The following is a 17,163-nucleotide window of genomic DNA, read 5'->3' as shown; positions in this document are numbered from 1 at the left end:
CCTCCCTGCAAGGCCTTTGGTTATTACCAATAAATGAAAAGTTGAATCCAAAGCCATGTCTGTGTTTCCTCATTCACCATTAAGGACACTGCAATCAGAGCAGTTGCAGAGTGTTCCAATGGAAAAGTACAGACTGAAAACAAGCTGCTCCTGCATGAATGACAGCAGGGGGAGAGAAATAACACCAGACAATCTCAGGACTATTTTAGTTCCTGGACACCTGTCAGTGATAGAAGCTTGGAGGGACCTGTTTCGTCGTCAAGAGCATTTTAAAATCAAAATATCATAACTTGTCTTTTTTTGGCTCTTTGTCGTCTCAGAAATAACTTGCTGTGATCCAGTCTTTACAAATGTTGGACTGATTCATACTGGAACATTGTCTTCCACCCATAGACTGTTTATGACAACCTTCACTCTTCCACCTCCATTAAAGCACCACAGCCATGTGCTTTAAAGCAGGTGGTACACAGTTCCACAGTACAGTATTAAATCACACTGAGTAGTTTCCTTTAAGAAATTGAAAATGGAAACCACACATCAGGAGATTTTGTTTGGTATTGTTGTGATTTCTGTTTTAGTCCTGTGCATTGGCCTCCTGTCATTCTCCCAGCCCCAGATGTCCCCGGGCTTCTTTCCAGATTGTTCTCCTCCTCCTTCCCTGTTCTTCATTTCCCTCATTACACCACCTCAGTTTCTCCAGTCAGTTGCCAGGTGATTTGTGTGTCGCATTGTGTTGCTCAAGCTGTGGACTCCCATCCCTGCCACCTGTTGTCCGTGAGCCTGGTCCTTATCACCGACCATGCAGCCTCCTACACTTTATAGAACTAACTAATTCAAGCTGTGTCATCTGTAAACTTCTTTCATTCATTTAGCTTTTTGAATGCTTTCATTCCATGGTCGCATTGTTCACACCAGGCATCAGTTAATTGTACTGAAGCTGGCAAACATGGCCACCAGTACAACGGACATTCCTGCAGGTGCACGATGGATGGATGGAAGGATCATTTGTGATTAAAGCCACCCCATCCCTTCTATTAGCAGCTTTCAGATGATCCAGACATTTGCTGTGGGGCTAAATCTATTCTACACTACCTGGGATTTCTCATTCACACCTTGATTGTTGCTATCAGGGAATATGTTAGTAAAACACACTTATATGATGCTTGACCTAAATGCTGTTTCACAGATGGTTGACCTAAGCAGACTGAAGGCCTCTGCTGGAACATGCTAGATTAGTTACTTCATGTTTTGTGTTCAGAGTTGCCATCCTGCTGTTGTGGATAAGCTGAGCGTGGATTCCATCAACCTCTCAACAGCTGCAGTATTCAAACCTCGGGTTGTTCCTTCAAACATTTCGGCCACATTTACCTTTGGTTTGACATTTTGATGTGAGCTATGGGTTGCGTCGGTTTAACACTTGTTTGCCTGCACCTCATGTTCATTATCCATCAGTTACCAGCCACAATCTTTTCCCGCCTGTCCCATTTGGAGTCTCTGTCGGTCTCACAGAGACTCAAATCCTGCCTGGTTTATAAACCTCAGTTGAGACATTGTCCACCTGCCCAGCTCTTCAGTCAGAGCACAGTCTCCAGTCCAGAGCCTCTGTGAAACCAGTCTGTAGAAATAAACATCCCAAAGCTGCATCTGTCTCTGAGCCTGTGATCTGCAGAACATTAATACAAAAAAGAATACATGAATAAATCATAGTCTGGCACAAGTTTATACAACTGTGTAAAGTGACAAAATATTTAATGTTTTGTAACCAACTCAGCGATAAACAGCGGAAATATGGCCTTTAGTATTACTACATATGCACTTAGTTGTGTTTTACTGGATGAAGGTTTGAGCTTTGTTTGACTATTTTGGTTGATGACCCTTTGTTTTTTTTAGTGGAGCCTTAACATCACTGTTGTTTTGAGAACTGGTGAATGAGTGGGCTGCAGTTTTTCATGCAGGACCCATTCAAAAATTGTATGTTCAAATTTCAGAAAGATGCTAGCAGAGAGGACATCAGACACTTTGCATCCAACTTCTGTTAGTGTAAACTGACAACTTATTTATTTTGTTGTTATATATTTTTCATTTGTGCGATGCATTAACAAGTTACACGAGATACAAAAAATACAACTGTCCATGCCTGTCTTGTCTTTCTATTCCTAAATATAAAATCATTAAATGTTACCTACATATAACAAAATGTCTTTAGGGGCCATGTTGCTGTCAACATACACTTTATAACTGACACTCGGCGCTGTCGTAAGTGATTGTGTTATGACAAACGACAAGAGAAACTGTCATCTGTACCCAGCCAGTGTCTGGTTTACATTCTTGTGCACATACTGTATAAAGTGCACATCTCATATTGATGCTGCCACTGGTAGTAACAGGATGATATGCTGCTGCTGCTGTGTCTCCACCACATGCAGCATCTTGTTAACCAGACAGAAAACCTCTTCCTGTGGAAAATGTGAAACCCTGGGCGTGATTTATAGCACAGCCTTTCTGACAGTGAGTCACTATCACTGTCAGGTAAGAATGAGTCCTTCAGCCCTGTTGCTTAACCGCTTTGTCTTGTTAGATGGGTTTTCATGTTTCCATGGAGCCCAGGGCTGTAATGTCATTTGTCATGTGGGCACAGTCAGAGGAATGGATCACACGTGTGAGGCCTGTGAATAATCTATTGCCCCAGAAACCTGAATATATGAGCTTTGGTTTACCTGAATGAAAGCAGTTCACAACATGACCTCAAGAATTATAACCCGCCAAAAAAACACCCAATATATTGTAAAGAATATTTAAAACAAACAGTTGTATCATAAATATAAATGAGGGCAGAATTCATAGCTGAAGCCACCAACAAAGGAGGATTGATGTTGCTCAGACCAGAATTTGTACATATTTTCTAACATGTAGTAAACTAATGCTGTGCCTGTGTACAATGTTCTGTTACTTGGTCTGTGTTGATGCTCCGGAGCTCCGTCAGAATTAGATGGAGAAACTGCTGGAGAATTTAAGAGTATTTATTTATTCACCTGTGTCTGAGAATAAAAAGATGCTGAAAAGCAACTGGTTCTTCTCTGGGATGTTGTGGGGAGACCCCGGTGGCAACGTCCTGAGCCACGGGCCTGTGGTGAACCCCCATCACCTGACTTCATGATGGTTTGTGGAGGAGCTCAGAGAACCTCCAGGGGAACAGGGGGACAGGATTGGTGCAGCAGAGACTAGTTGGCCAATCAACTGTCCCTGGATTCAAAAGACAGCAGCTGAGCTGAGGAGAGACATGAGGAGAGACATGAGGAGAGACATGAGGAGAGACATGAGGAGAGAGACATGAGGAGAGACATGAGGAGAGACATGAGGAGAGAGACAAGGAGAGTGACAACGAGAAATGTTAGGAGAGACATGAGGAGAGAGACATGAGGAGAGACATGAGGAGAGAGACATGAGGAGAGACGTGAGGAGAGGGACATGAGGAGAGACATGAGGAGAGAGACATGAGGAGAGAGACATGAGGAGAGAGACATGAGGAGAGAGACATGAGGAGAGACATGAGGAGAGAGACATGAGGAGAGACATGAGGAGAGAGACAAGGAGAGAGACATGAGGAGAGAGACAAGGAGACACATGAGGAGAGACATCAGGAGGGACATGAGGAGAGAGACAAGGAGAGAGACATGAGGAGAGACATGAGGAGAGAGACATGAGGAAAGAGACACAAGGAGACATGAGGAGAGAGACAAGGAGAGACATTAGGAGAAACATGAGGAGAGAGACATGAGGAAAGAGACACAAGGAGACATGAGGAGCAAGAGGCTGAGCTGAGCTGCCATGTTAGCAGAAACTACCAGTCTGAATTTATATTTGCTTGGAAAATAAAGGTTGAGAAGTGAATGGTTGGTGTCTGGCTGTTTTGGGGAGACCCCAGAGCCACACAGACGTTTGTGAAATCATGAGCACATGATGAGAACATAATCACAAGTGCATCACTGTCGCAAAATCTAAACAAATCCAGCATCAGTTCTTATCTTACCATTTTCACAGCAAAGTGATAATTGTACTATTTAAAAAAAAAATCATTCCTGTGTGATTTCTGGAGGAAAAAAAGGAGGGGTGTGTGTGTGTGTGTGTGGGGGGGGGGGGGGGGGGGGTAATAGTCGTCACACCAGCCGTACCCGTCTGTTGTCGAGCTGCTGATGTGACGCCTGTCAGCTTCTCTGGTTCTTTGGTTTCAATCGACTGATTACACTCAGCACAGCGAGCTTGTTTGTATTAGAGAAAATCATTTTCTCAAATTAAAAGACTCTGTCAGTCTCAAAGCTCAAATTAAAAGATGATTGTCACAACACAATGACTCACAACAACATGATTGTTGCTTGAATCATCCAAACCGATGAGAGGATGTTATTGAAAAGACAGAACAGTGCGAGCTGTGCTTGCTGCTCGACAGCGTCAACAGTTTCCAGGAAAGACAGTGACGATGTGTCTTTTTCAGCAGAATCTGTTTCCACCATCGATAGCAGAGGGATTTATGAAACAGCAGGAGATGCTTGTCCTTTCAAAAATAACCTGCTTCTCAACAGCTGATTTAAACCTGTCAAAATACTGCAGCCTTTTGGTAAAGACTGTCCAAGTTAAATATTAAATGCTCAGAGGAGAAATATATCATGCAGGTTACTGTGCTAGTTTACCTTTGGCAAGGAAGTGATGCATTTGTTTGTCTGTTAGCTTTTTACGCAAACACTACTCAACTGATTTCCATTCAATTGTGTGGAGGTGTGGGCCATGACCCACGGCAGAACCCATTGGTGTGGACCTGTTCTGCTTTCTCCCTGAGACATTCTGCCCGTGCTTGATGATTTTCTGTCCGTTTGTTTGTTTGTGATAACAAAAACCACTGGGCAGACAAAACTCGATGGACGAATGGGACATGAGCTGAGGAACATGACAGAATGTTATTCAACATCGTCCAGGCAGTAATTCATGGATCGTGATTTACAATATCAGACATGTTCAGCAGACTGATTTTTGTGAGCGTGTCCAACTCAAATCCTGGATCCAGTGAATTTAAATGTGTTTTCATAATGGGACGGTTGGGTCTTGGCAGATATGGGCTCTACAAAAACCAGAACAGAAATATACATGAGACTTGGTGGAAGGATGCATTATGGGTCGGGGGAGGAACGGACTCAGATCAAGGGGCTGATCCAAGAATTCTTATCACTTTCTTTGACATTATCAGATAGGGGAACAATCCATGGATCACATACCAGACTATAATTGGTAGCTTGGTGCAGCTTAATTGAATTTAAAGGGACTGTTGGGCCCCTGCAGAGGAATGTGCTCTATTGAGTGATATTCTAGTTGAGCATGTGGGCAGGTGTTATTAAAACAAACAAAGAAGATAAAACTGTTGTTGAATCCTCCTTGTTGGGGGGCCCTGCATGCGGCTGTGCACTGCAGTTTGTCATTGCAAAGGGCCTGGGTGCAGTGTGGTAACCTGGCTGAGGTAATACACTTTCTGTGCTGCATGTGCAAAGTCACTGTACGAGCCGTCAGAGCATAATGATCACGCCTCCCTTTCTTTTTGCTCGTGTTCATAAATTATCAAGGCATAGTGATTTATTGCAGGCTGTCACAGTGGCACCAAGTGTGCAGCAGCAACCCCTGGAACAAATGCGCTTCATGCAGATGAGCACGTTGCAAAGTTACAGCACTAAATGATCGGTTATGATCCCACAGTGACGACCGATCTGTTTCTTTTCATGCTAATGATTATTGTGATCATAATTTAAAAAATGCATTCTTTATGGCTGACTTGCATCTGTATTGGATCCTTGACTGCGTGAAGAGTGCAGTCTCAGCTCTCTGTAAAAAAACAGTTTCCTGTTCACCGATGTGAAAACTGTTGTGTGAGCAAGCATGTCAAACCAGGCAGCAGTGTCAATTTAGGCGGAGGAGGAGGTGGCACATGTGGCGCTGGAAGGACTGTGGGGGTTCTTGGGAGGTCTCAGTGAGGAGTAACGCTCAGTTAATTACTGCCATTATTTCTGCAGTCTCCTCCAGAGATAAAGGTCTTCTCGCTCAGGCTCACATTATTAAAAACAAGGTTGTTTGTCTCCTCATGTTGTGGGAGGACGTGGAAATAAAAGCAGAGGGTCTGTTTTGATGTGGCGCTTCTTCATTTTGTGCACGTGCGTAACTTAGGACAGTTTGGAGTTGAGCCTGGCTGATACTGGATGTTTGAGGCGGTCGCTGACATCGGAGTCTAAAAAGATTCACTCTGGTCGAGGTTGTTGGACGTTCATCCAGTTGTGTAGTGATGATTTTTGGAGATTTTGCTTTGTGTTTTATCATTTCTCTTCACCCGACCATCTGTTCGGGTCTTAGCCTCATGTGGAACTATTGTATCTTGTATCTTCACCATTTTTCTGATCACCTTATATTTTCACATCAAACATTATATAGGCAGACACCCTTATATCTGTGACAGGCTGACAAAGACTGGTGGACAGGCGTTTGCAAGGTGTGTATGTTTTTGTTGACTGGTAACAAAGGGTGACATGAGGCTGGTGCACTAAAGCTGCAATGTAAGCAGATTTAAACACAACTGCACTATTGTCAAACTGCCTGTGAAACAAATTGTGTATAAAAATGAAAATACAATTAATGCTGCCTGTTCTCTCATCTACCCTGCCACAGTCTGTCATATTTTAGGGATAAAGTTTATATCAGCCTTTAAAAAACCCAATAACAAAATATGTTGACATGAGTTGTTGCATTTAGAGGAGTGCAGGGGGTGTAAATTGTTACATGGTGTGGTGCAATCACACCAAACGTGAAGCAAATTTTCTGCTCGATGAGATTACCTACAAAGTCAATGCAAAGATGCAAATTTTGCATCACTCGTGCCTTGTGATGTGAACATTGTGAAGGCTGTGAACAGTAAGAATGTTACGGTGCAATAAACGTGAAATTCGGGTAATTCCCTTCACCCGCTTGAGTTGAAATATTTTCACTCATAAAAACTTTGACGAAATGGATCATGCAGGTGATCAAACCGGCCACTGGTCAGTCTAGCACTGGAAACGACATCCTGAAGCACCTCCTGGAGAACACTGGGAAATTCCCCAAGCTTCTCTTGCGTTTCCACAACAGTCACTTGTAGTCACTTCACTCAGTAGTCCTCCTCTCCTCTGTCAGAGAACAGGGGAATAGTCGTGAATTGTATTTTCTTGCATTGCTCTTGCGGGTACCACGAGTAAACACAGACTTGCATGAGTAACACAATGTTATAATTATGTGACACAATTATTAATAATAAACTGTGGCCAACAACATTATGCACTGCAGTCTCAGTAGTTCTATTCTTAAGTGACTAAGTCTGTTGCTGTTCGTTTGATTATTCCGAGCTGCATATGGGACAAGTGTTATCCATCATGTGGAGAAGCAATGACTGGACCTGATTTCTGCTGGTTTCAAACACGTCACAGTAGAAACGTTGGGGACTGACGCAGCTCAAGTTAGTTTTACAAAGTTCAAACTGCTTTACAATCCGTGCACCGTTTGTCATCATGTGGTTACACCTGTGGCCTGAAAAGGACAAACCACCAAAAAACTGAGACAGACAGATAATAAGATTTAAAAAAAGCCAATAAATAAAGTTTAAACACGGACTGAAACGCAGATAATTCACAAACATACTTTATACATGTTCACGTTTAAGAAAACTTGTGTGATGTAACATAAACAAGTGTAACCTTTTCAAATGTTTCAGTGACACATTCTATCTGAATGCAGTTTTTCCAAGTTCAGTTCGACCGAGAGGTTCAGTGAATGTTAAAAGATCCTGTGACGTTGTAAGTTGTGTTTTTAAAAGTAACCAGAGAACAGAGGTTACTGTGTAGATTTTGCAGAACAGCCATATAAATACTCATCTCATCTCAATGCTGCTCTCTACAGTTTGTTAAGGACCATCCGACATTTTCATGTGAGATGAAATGATGAGACAAGTTTCACCTGTGATGAAGTGCAGTTAGTGGGATGCCGGTTTTAGGATTACACTCCTCTGGACAGAGATCTCACATGTTGTTCATGGAATCTGGTGGAGCCGAGGTTTGGTTCCCTGTCAGGGCGTGACAAGTTCACAGTGGACTTTTAGGCAATAGGGGCTCGGTCACACATGCCCAAATATATCAGTGGTGAACCTTCGCCTCCCGTTCTCTTCCAATCTCTGTGTAAGCGAGGGGGCATTTGTATCACCAGGCCCTAATACTACCAGCCTTCCTCAGGAATGAGTGTAACGGTGAATAGAAGACTCATACCGGCTCAAACATTACTGGTTTTGTTTGCTTATGTATGAGATTACATTTGCTGAATCCAGCACCATCCAAGATATCTTGGAGATTGTGTTGGACTTGAAGGAATACAAAAGTCCCTATGTCTGCAGGAAAATCAATCTAATATGTGTTTACAGTGAAGTTATATCACATTTATGCCAACAAACCAAAACTGACAGAGTATTTTCAGTGTTGTGCTTTTTTTCAGATTAATTATTTATAGTATTAGATATACGGCATTCCACTGGGCCACTTATCTGACAAGAAACTATAATCCAGTGCAGTGTTATACTGCAGTAACAGCAGCCCCTTTATTAACCAAATATATTTAATCCATCATCATTTTCCAAAAGAAGGAGTAGAACTGCAGGTTGTTTTCAAAAGGTATGACCAATGACTAGGATCTAAGGGGAAGGTGGTGAGGTTCAGGGGCTGCACAACATCAAGTATTTATGAAGTTCATGCAAAGCAGTGACAACACCTCTCTTAAGTATTCTTTATATTTAATGCTGTCCATTTTACATGTATTATTGAGGAGATTTTTGTGCATAATTCATATAAGGTGCATTCATGAAATGCAAGGCATGCAAAAGTGAAATATGATTGAAAAATAATCAACTTTGGTGTATGTGCCCAAATTTACCCATACTGTATGGAACCACTTCAGATGATGAGATTTATATTGCAAGGTATTCAGGTAATTAAAACGCTGAGCTATATATATATATATATATATATATATGTGGGGAAATGTGGAGATATGTAAGGCTTCATGCTCCTCCACACTCCCAGTGATGTCCTGTGATATGACACATATATAAATAACAGTAATGACATTGTGATGCAACATTTCAAACAAAACGCAGAACTGGATGAGACAGAGCTGAGCCTCATGTACAGGACGCCTCCATAACAAAGAACAGCTATAAATAAATCATGAACAAGAGTTTTCAAGAGAAGTCAACAGAAAATGATTTGACTTATGACTTACATCCAGTATTTTTATTGATCCTTGTACAAAAGGTTATTTCTGTGATACGATTTTGTATTTGGCACTAAACACAAAGTACAGCTCAGTCTGATGGGACTGTGATTTGCAGAGTAGTGGATCAGGCAACCAAGAAACAATGCTCTACCTGCAAATAAACAAAACCGGCGGAAATTTGAAGGTTAACAAAAGAACCTGCACCAAGGATATCATGAATATTTTAATGTCTCCTCTCAGTGCAAACCTATGGGCAGTGAATAAGAATAGAGGGTGCACAGGGTTTGACTTCACTGCATTGCACAAATACCTGTTTTATGAATTGGTTCACATTAGGTGCTGTGTACTTTTAAAAAGTCGATGTAACATATCTTTGTGTGTTTCGCTTATCACATTCAGTGATAAGCGAAACACAAACATAGTCCAAGGGTAACGTCACTCTCTCCCTGACACTAAGTGTGAGTCTGCAGAAAGAAACAATCCCACTAACACCAACATAGAGAGCAGAGCAGTGTCTGCCACCCATACTTTTGATAAAGTAGAGAAGTGTTTAGCAGTGGTGGGATGTGATGAAGTATTTGTCCATCTGTATCTGTACTTTACTTAAGTAGATTTATATCCAGGCACTAAGTAATCAATAATGAGAGGGGGACAGGTCCAATGATCCAATCAGAGTGGGCAGGTAGAGCCCACTTCCTTCAACTCAGCAATGCAGATCTGCAGCAGCAGCATCACTGGTGAAGAAAGTGAGGAGGCCTCGATGATGTAATAGACCATTGAGGCTGCTGCACACTAAAGGATAATCAGGCAGATTTTAGACCCGATTTGCCCCTTCCAAAAATTACAGGGGCATTCCAAACTGGAGATAAATAATCCTGAAGTGTGGTGGGTTTACAAAATATTCAAATAATTAAATAATAATGCTACCGATTGAGGCGGAGCCTCCCCGATCTCAAATCGTAAATATCGGCTCCATCAGAACCCGCAGACAGAGAGAGAGCGATTGCGTACTTCTACAGCTGTAACTAGTTTGTTTCTTTGTAGCAAAACATGTTTGTTTTTCTTCTGAAGTCACGTTTACATCCACACTTACTGCCAACCACCATAAATAAACTGAAGAAGAAGATATCACTGGTTTCAAGTCTCTGGAAATCACCACTTTGAAAACTGTGTGGGCTGATGTTCTGGCCAAATTGTCCAATGTGTACGTTCTGAAGATTCAAAGATTATGTGACTACTGTGGTCCTGCATGTTTTTAAAATCTGTCAAGGTGAAAATCCTCTAGTGTGCAGCAGCCCTTAGGGAAAAGGCTACACTCAGCAATTATTTTTACTTTTGATTAAGTATATTTAAAAGCAAATACTTACTTTCACTTAAGAAGGAAAGTTAATGTGATACATGTACATGTTTCTTTTAATTAATGCTTTTACCTCAGTACAATGTCGATTACTTCCTCCACCACAGAGACACAAAGTTGCAAACATACTGTAAATCACAAAAGGAAAACTCAGAAATGACACAATGACAGATTTCAAACCAACAGGAACCTGTACGGTCTGATGATGATGATGATGATGATGATGATGAAGAATAAACTGTTTATTTTAATAATAGATTAGTATTCAGCTTGTGCAGCAATCTAAATTATAAGTCCTCATCAATAGTGCTTCGAGTCCACTGACTGGGATTTGCTCTGTGAGCCACATGGAGGGAGGACAACAACAGAATACATACAATTCTGTGAACAAACCACCTCGCCAGCCCAGCCTGTAAACTGCTTTCTGAATAACCAGCCCTGGATCACCACTGTGCCGAAAGTTCTTCTCAACAAGAAGAAGAAAGCCTTCGGGTCTGGGGACAGACAAGAACAGAGGGTCATACACCATGACCTGACGGGAAAGCTGAGGGAGTGCAAACACTCCTACAGGACGAAACTGGAGGCCAAACTCCAGCAGAGCGATGTGAGGGATGTGTGGTCTGAAATGAGGAAATAACTGGGTTCAAGCAGACAGCCAGGAGGCAGCCTGGAGAGGGCAAATGAACTAAATCTGTTCTTCAATAGGTTCAGTACACTGCCCTCATCTGTCCTCCCCACCACACTGCCAGACTTCCACACACCCTCACTGCTTCCAAAGCTTGTGCACCCCCCCCTGGTGTGCTCATTGGACAGAAACCCCCCACCTTCAAAGTGCTGCTCCTTCCACCTCCCCCACCTATCCGTGACAACTGGCCAGGTGAAGAGAGAGCTGGAGAGGCTTCATCAAAGCAAGGCCCCAGGACCAGACGGTATAAGCCCAAGTGTTCTGAGGTCCTGTGCCAACCAGCTAGCTGCTATCCTCCAGCATCTCTTCAATCTGAGCCCTCATCAGGAGAGGATACCGTTGCTGTGGAAAACGTCCTGCCTGGACTCCATCTGGCCTCAATGACTACCGACCAGCTGCCCTGTTTCTCGTGTGATGAAACTTCTGCAGAGGTTGGTCCTGGCCCACCTCAGACCACAGGTGAAATCATCACTGGACCCTCTATAGTTCACCTACCAGCCTCATCTGGGAGTGGATGAAGCAATTATCTACCTGCTGCAGCGAGCCCACTCACATCTGGACCAGGCTGGCCGCACAGTGAGAATCACTGTTCAACACCATCCAGCCAGTTCTTATGAGGGAGAAGCTTCGAGCTATGGGAGGAGACACATCCACCGTCTCCTGGATTACCGACTATCTGACAGGCAGACCTCAGTTTGTCCGACTGGGCAGTGTTCTGTCTGATGTGGTGATGAGTACTACAGGAGCTCGACAGGGGACTGTACTGTCACCCTTCCTCTTCATACTGTACGCCTCCAACCTTCAGTACAACTCCACTTACAGAAGTTCTCTGATGACTCTGCAGTGGTTGGGTGTATAAGTAATCGGAGGGAGGGTGAGTACACAGCTGGTGGATGGTTTTGCAGAGTGGGCCGGTAAAAATCATCTGCTAAATGTGGATCAGGGAGATGGTGGTCGACTTCAGGAGGAAGAGGACTGTTTCACAGCCACTGCGTATTCTAAGAGAGGATGTTGCGACAGTGGAGAATTACAAGTACCTGGGCGTCCACATCGACAATGGACTGAAGTGGAAAACCAACATCGATGCTGTCTCAGTCTGTTGTAGCCAGCGTATTGTATTTTGCTGTGGTCTGCTGGGCGAGCAGCATCGGAGCCGGTGACACCAACAGACTGAACAAGCTGATTAAGAAGGCTGGCTCCGTCATTGGCTGCAAAACGGACACTTTTGAAGTGGTGGTGGAGAGGAGGGTGCTGAATAAGCTGTTACCTGGAGGACAGACAGCGGAGCACTTTCTCCAACAGACTGGTTCAGCTCCACTGCTGCAAGGACAGATACAGGAAGTCTCTCCTGCCCACAGCAATAAGACTGTACAATTCCCACCTCTGATAGTACTTACTAGTAATTACTGCTGCAATAACTGTCCATTTATTTATTTATTTTGCTCATATTATATTTATACTCATTTACTACATATAGTCATATGTATTATTTAGTCATGTCAAAACAAATACTTTAATTATAAAAGAATTTCCCAACTTGGATCAATAAAGTTCATCTATCTATCTATCTATCTATCTATCTATCTATCTATCTATCTATCTATCTATCTATCTATCTATCTATCTATCTATCTATCTATCTATCTATCTATCTATCTATCTATCTATCTATCTATCTATCTATACATAAACTGTTTTTGATGGATTTTAAAATGGACCCCCACCCATCCTCACATCTTCCTAATACTTCATGATGATAGATTCATTGTCAGGACATCAACTCTATCATGCTTCACCTTTTGACTTGAAGCAGAACAATAAATGGTCAAGTTTGATAAAATGCAATGTTTTGCTGAAGGGAAATCAGGTGCTAGAAAGATGAATTACAAGTGCATGAGGAAAAAAGTAATAAAACAGTTTACAGACCAAACACAGCTCACAATAAAGAGGAACGTTCTCTTCTCAGTTGTTTCCTTCAGTTAAATATTCATTGTCTCCAGTGACTGTTCTTACTAGATTCTTCCAGAACCCTTAACCACAACACATCAACTGAGACAGTTGTCTTGCCCCTTTGTTATTGAATAATGAAGCAAGGCCATTTGGTTCATTAATAATTCATACAACAATGTGAAATAACCTTGAGCCAAGACTTGGCTCAACATATGAAAATAAAGAAACATCTGAATGCTGGAATATGATTTTACCAATGTGGAGTTTAATTCGATTGCCCAGATTTGACATTTTTATATGCGAGTATCTTCTTTGAGAGTTTATTTGAAAAAAACAGTTTAGCTTGCTCTGCTATTACAAACATATTTAAAATAAAGTGCAAGGAAATTCAGAGACCATTGGACAAGATAGTCACTTGGAGGTTGAATTTCTAATTGACATTTTATTCATTTCGTAATTCCCTAACATCTAACCCTCGATGGCTTTGTATACTGGATATAAGTGATAATATATGTTAGTGTTTCTGTGATTGTGTACGCATCATAGCTGTCTTACTTGTTTTGCATCCGTTAAGTGCATTGGTTATGCACGTCCTCAAAAATTAACACTACTAGTCTGCAAGACACAATACACACATGAACAGTCAGCAGTGTAGAGGCTAATATTTGCCATTGACAGGATGTTGTTGATTCAAGGTCCTCTCATACAATCTGCAATGGTGCCATCAATTGCTTATTCTGGCATGGTCTCAGAAGAAACCACAGGTTAACCTCCTCCTATTATAGAATGCAAATTGGGATGTCCTGTGGTGTTCCCTCACATGTGTAAAACAGGAGTAGTACAGGGCAAGTATGTAAAGACGCTCAGAAAGCATCTTGTTTTCTACGTGAACGTGTGGCTAAAAAGTATAAGTCTGACCTAACTCTGCATCATCACACAGGTGATAAAGAAATTCTGATTTGTGATTTCATAACTAAATATATTACTACTGCTTTGTTATTGTCCTTGTCCTGACAACACACCACTGCCTAAACCACGGATAGGACTCTGGATATGAATCCCTCTGATGGGACAGTTGTGTGCTTTGTACGTCCAACTCCTGGTTACTGCTGCAGGTAAATCAAGGAGTGCTTCCTTCATTGTTTATGTTTTATTGTGTTATTGTTTTTGTGGCATTTGACATTGCATGTGTGTGTCTTTTTTTGTTGTCTTATTTTACAATACCTTAATAAAATTGGCTTGGATTGTTTTGCCAATGAACACAATCAAGTCAATAACCAATTTCCCTACAAACCCGCTGTATCCCTGGGGGAGACAAGGTTGTTCACAATGCATATAGGTACAAGAGTCACCTCTCAGTAAGTGAACTACACCTTCAACTTGAATCTGTTTGTTATTCCATGCGTTGATTTCACAACACAAAGACTGGAGAATCAGCCTTAGAATACCAATTGAGCTGGGGGAAGTGATTTGTTTGCCGGTTTGGGAAAGCCTCGTTTCAAGGCTCTTTGTGAAGAATGAATTAACACACATTGTAGGCCGCCCATTTAGACACCCAGAGACAAAACCCCCGACCATTCAGCTGAGCCGTTTTATTTCTTGCGACTTCCTCTGCCTTGTTCTCCCTCCCTCAGCCACCATTGCTAAGGTTTGTGCAGCTGTTGTCTGGAAACAGTGGCAGTGAAAAGGTAGATGATGGTTTCCCATGAGCCATCGGCTGCCATAACTGTACTGTGCTTCAGACAACCTATAAACCAAATAAGTTGAAATCATCTCATCTTCATCAAGCTCTCCTTTTATTATACAGTATATACACCATATCATATTCACAGTATTCATGTCTTATTAATATACAGTGTGTGTTTACATACTGTATATACTGCATATATTCATATTCACAGTTTTATGATGCAGTAGCTGGCAGGAAGGAGACGACTTTGCAAGCTTTGCCCTAAATATTGCCTCCACCCCTCTGGAGACTAACTTCCAGGAGATCTGGAAGTCTGTCAAAAGGCGTACAGGGTCCCCAGGCGCATTGACCTACTTGTTTCTTTTGCAAGGCAAACAGTGGAGACGTAGAGCAACAGAAAACTGTTCGCAACTGTAAAGCATCCAAACATACTGCCAACACTCGGATGGAACAGAGCGATGCAACGGCGTGTTATTTAGCAAAACACGAAATTCATTCCAACAATGGAGCACATGCTGTAAAATACAACTTCCCACAGCACAGGTTATATGCTGGTCAGTTATATATTGATTTACACTTACTTGCCACTTTATTAGGAGCATCTATACACCTGCTAATTCATGCAAATATCCAACCAGTTGATTGTGAAGCAGTCGTGCAATGAATACAGTAAAATCCCACTGCTACAGTTCAAGAGCTGATGTTCACATTAAACAGCTGAACGGGAGGGACGTTTGATAACAGATACCAGAGGCTTGGTCTCTGTTGTACATCATCATCATCATCTTTGTTAATTTCTTTCTTCCTTTGTTGTTTCACAGCATGAAATCTGATGTGGTTTGTGAAATACTGTCATGACTGTAACATTGATCCTAAAGTTGAAACATTCATGCGATTCCGTTTTGTAATGTAACTGTCAGAGGTTCGTTTGCTGAGACGTCACCTGTCACTCTCGGCTCTGCTCAGTGCTTCTGAAATAGGAATCTTTTAATTAGACTTTGGACGATCTTCAAGAGTCTGTCTGGCATTTCGTTAACAACTTTAAAAATACTGACACGAATGAAGAAGCAGTTTGATATATGAAAACATCTCACTCCTGAGTGATTCAGATAGAATAGAAGACACATATTTGTCACACCAGCGGAAAGTGTATTCATCTCATCATTAAAACGAACTAAAAGCTATCATTTAAAAAACAGAAAACATTACATCTATGCAACCTCTAAACAAAACAAGGAAAAGCATAATAATGCCGGCAGTTTCACTTACATATTCATTCTTTATAATATGCAACCTTTCTCTGAAAATAAACAAATAAAAGACAGCTTACATCCAGCCCTACCTATAAATTACTGTTATGGGGGACAAAATCTAAAGGTCACCATTTAAACTTTGAAAGGCCACAGCTGCAGCACCTTCGCGTCTCATCTTGATGAAGGTAGGAGGGAGGACGCATCTCATCGCTCACTGGCTCGAGGGCGTCTGCAGCATGAAGCATATCAATACAAAAACATGTTTATTTACACAAAAACTCTGCTTACACAAGCAGGCAATCGGAATATCTGCAGACACTGATCTTTCTAGTGCATCTGACATGCAATGTGCTATATACCTTTTTCTTAGCATTTGCTTTGTGCTATTATGATGGACTATACTTAAGATAATGACATGGGCTCTTAAAAGAGACGGGTATAAAGTGCCTCCAGCCTGTGGTGTGGAGGAGCATCGGCAAACAACTGGAGCAGAAGGATTCAAAGTATGATTGATGGCTTCAGGAGGTTGTTTCACTTCATCACTACTTGGCTGAGGTGCACGTCTGACTTAAAACAACACTGTTGTCTTACCATTAATCAGTGTAGTGCATTACAGAGCCTCCTAATGTGCACACATACTGTGGCTTTACTACTGCTGAGGTGTTAGATTTTCATATATTTTTCTCATTACTGAAAGTGTCACATGATGCGTATAGCCACAATCCATTATTAAGAAAAGGTTAGGCGCAAGTGTTGTGTGTTGCCCTAAGTAGCTTAGACTCTCTTTTAAATGTCACACCTTTCAAAAACAGGAAAAGTTGCACTTAATGGTTCCTGAGGGGTGATCACTCAGTGTCAAAATCTATAATTACGGCCCCACTTGTTTGGACGGCAATTTTGTGCTTAT

The sequence above is a fragment of the Paralichthys olivaceus genome, chromosome 15 (assembly GCF_024713975.1).
Source record: "Paralichthys olivaceus isolate ysfri-2021 chromosome 15, ASM2471397v2, whole genome shotgun sequence".
Lineage (NCBI taxonomy): Eukaryota > Metazoa > Chordata > Actinopteri > Pleuronectiformes > Paralichthyidae > Paralichthys > Paralichthys olivaceus.
This window is presented reverse-complemented; position numbering follows the sequence as displayed.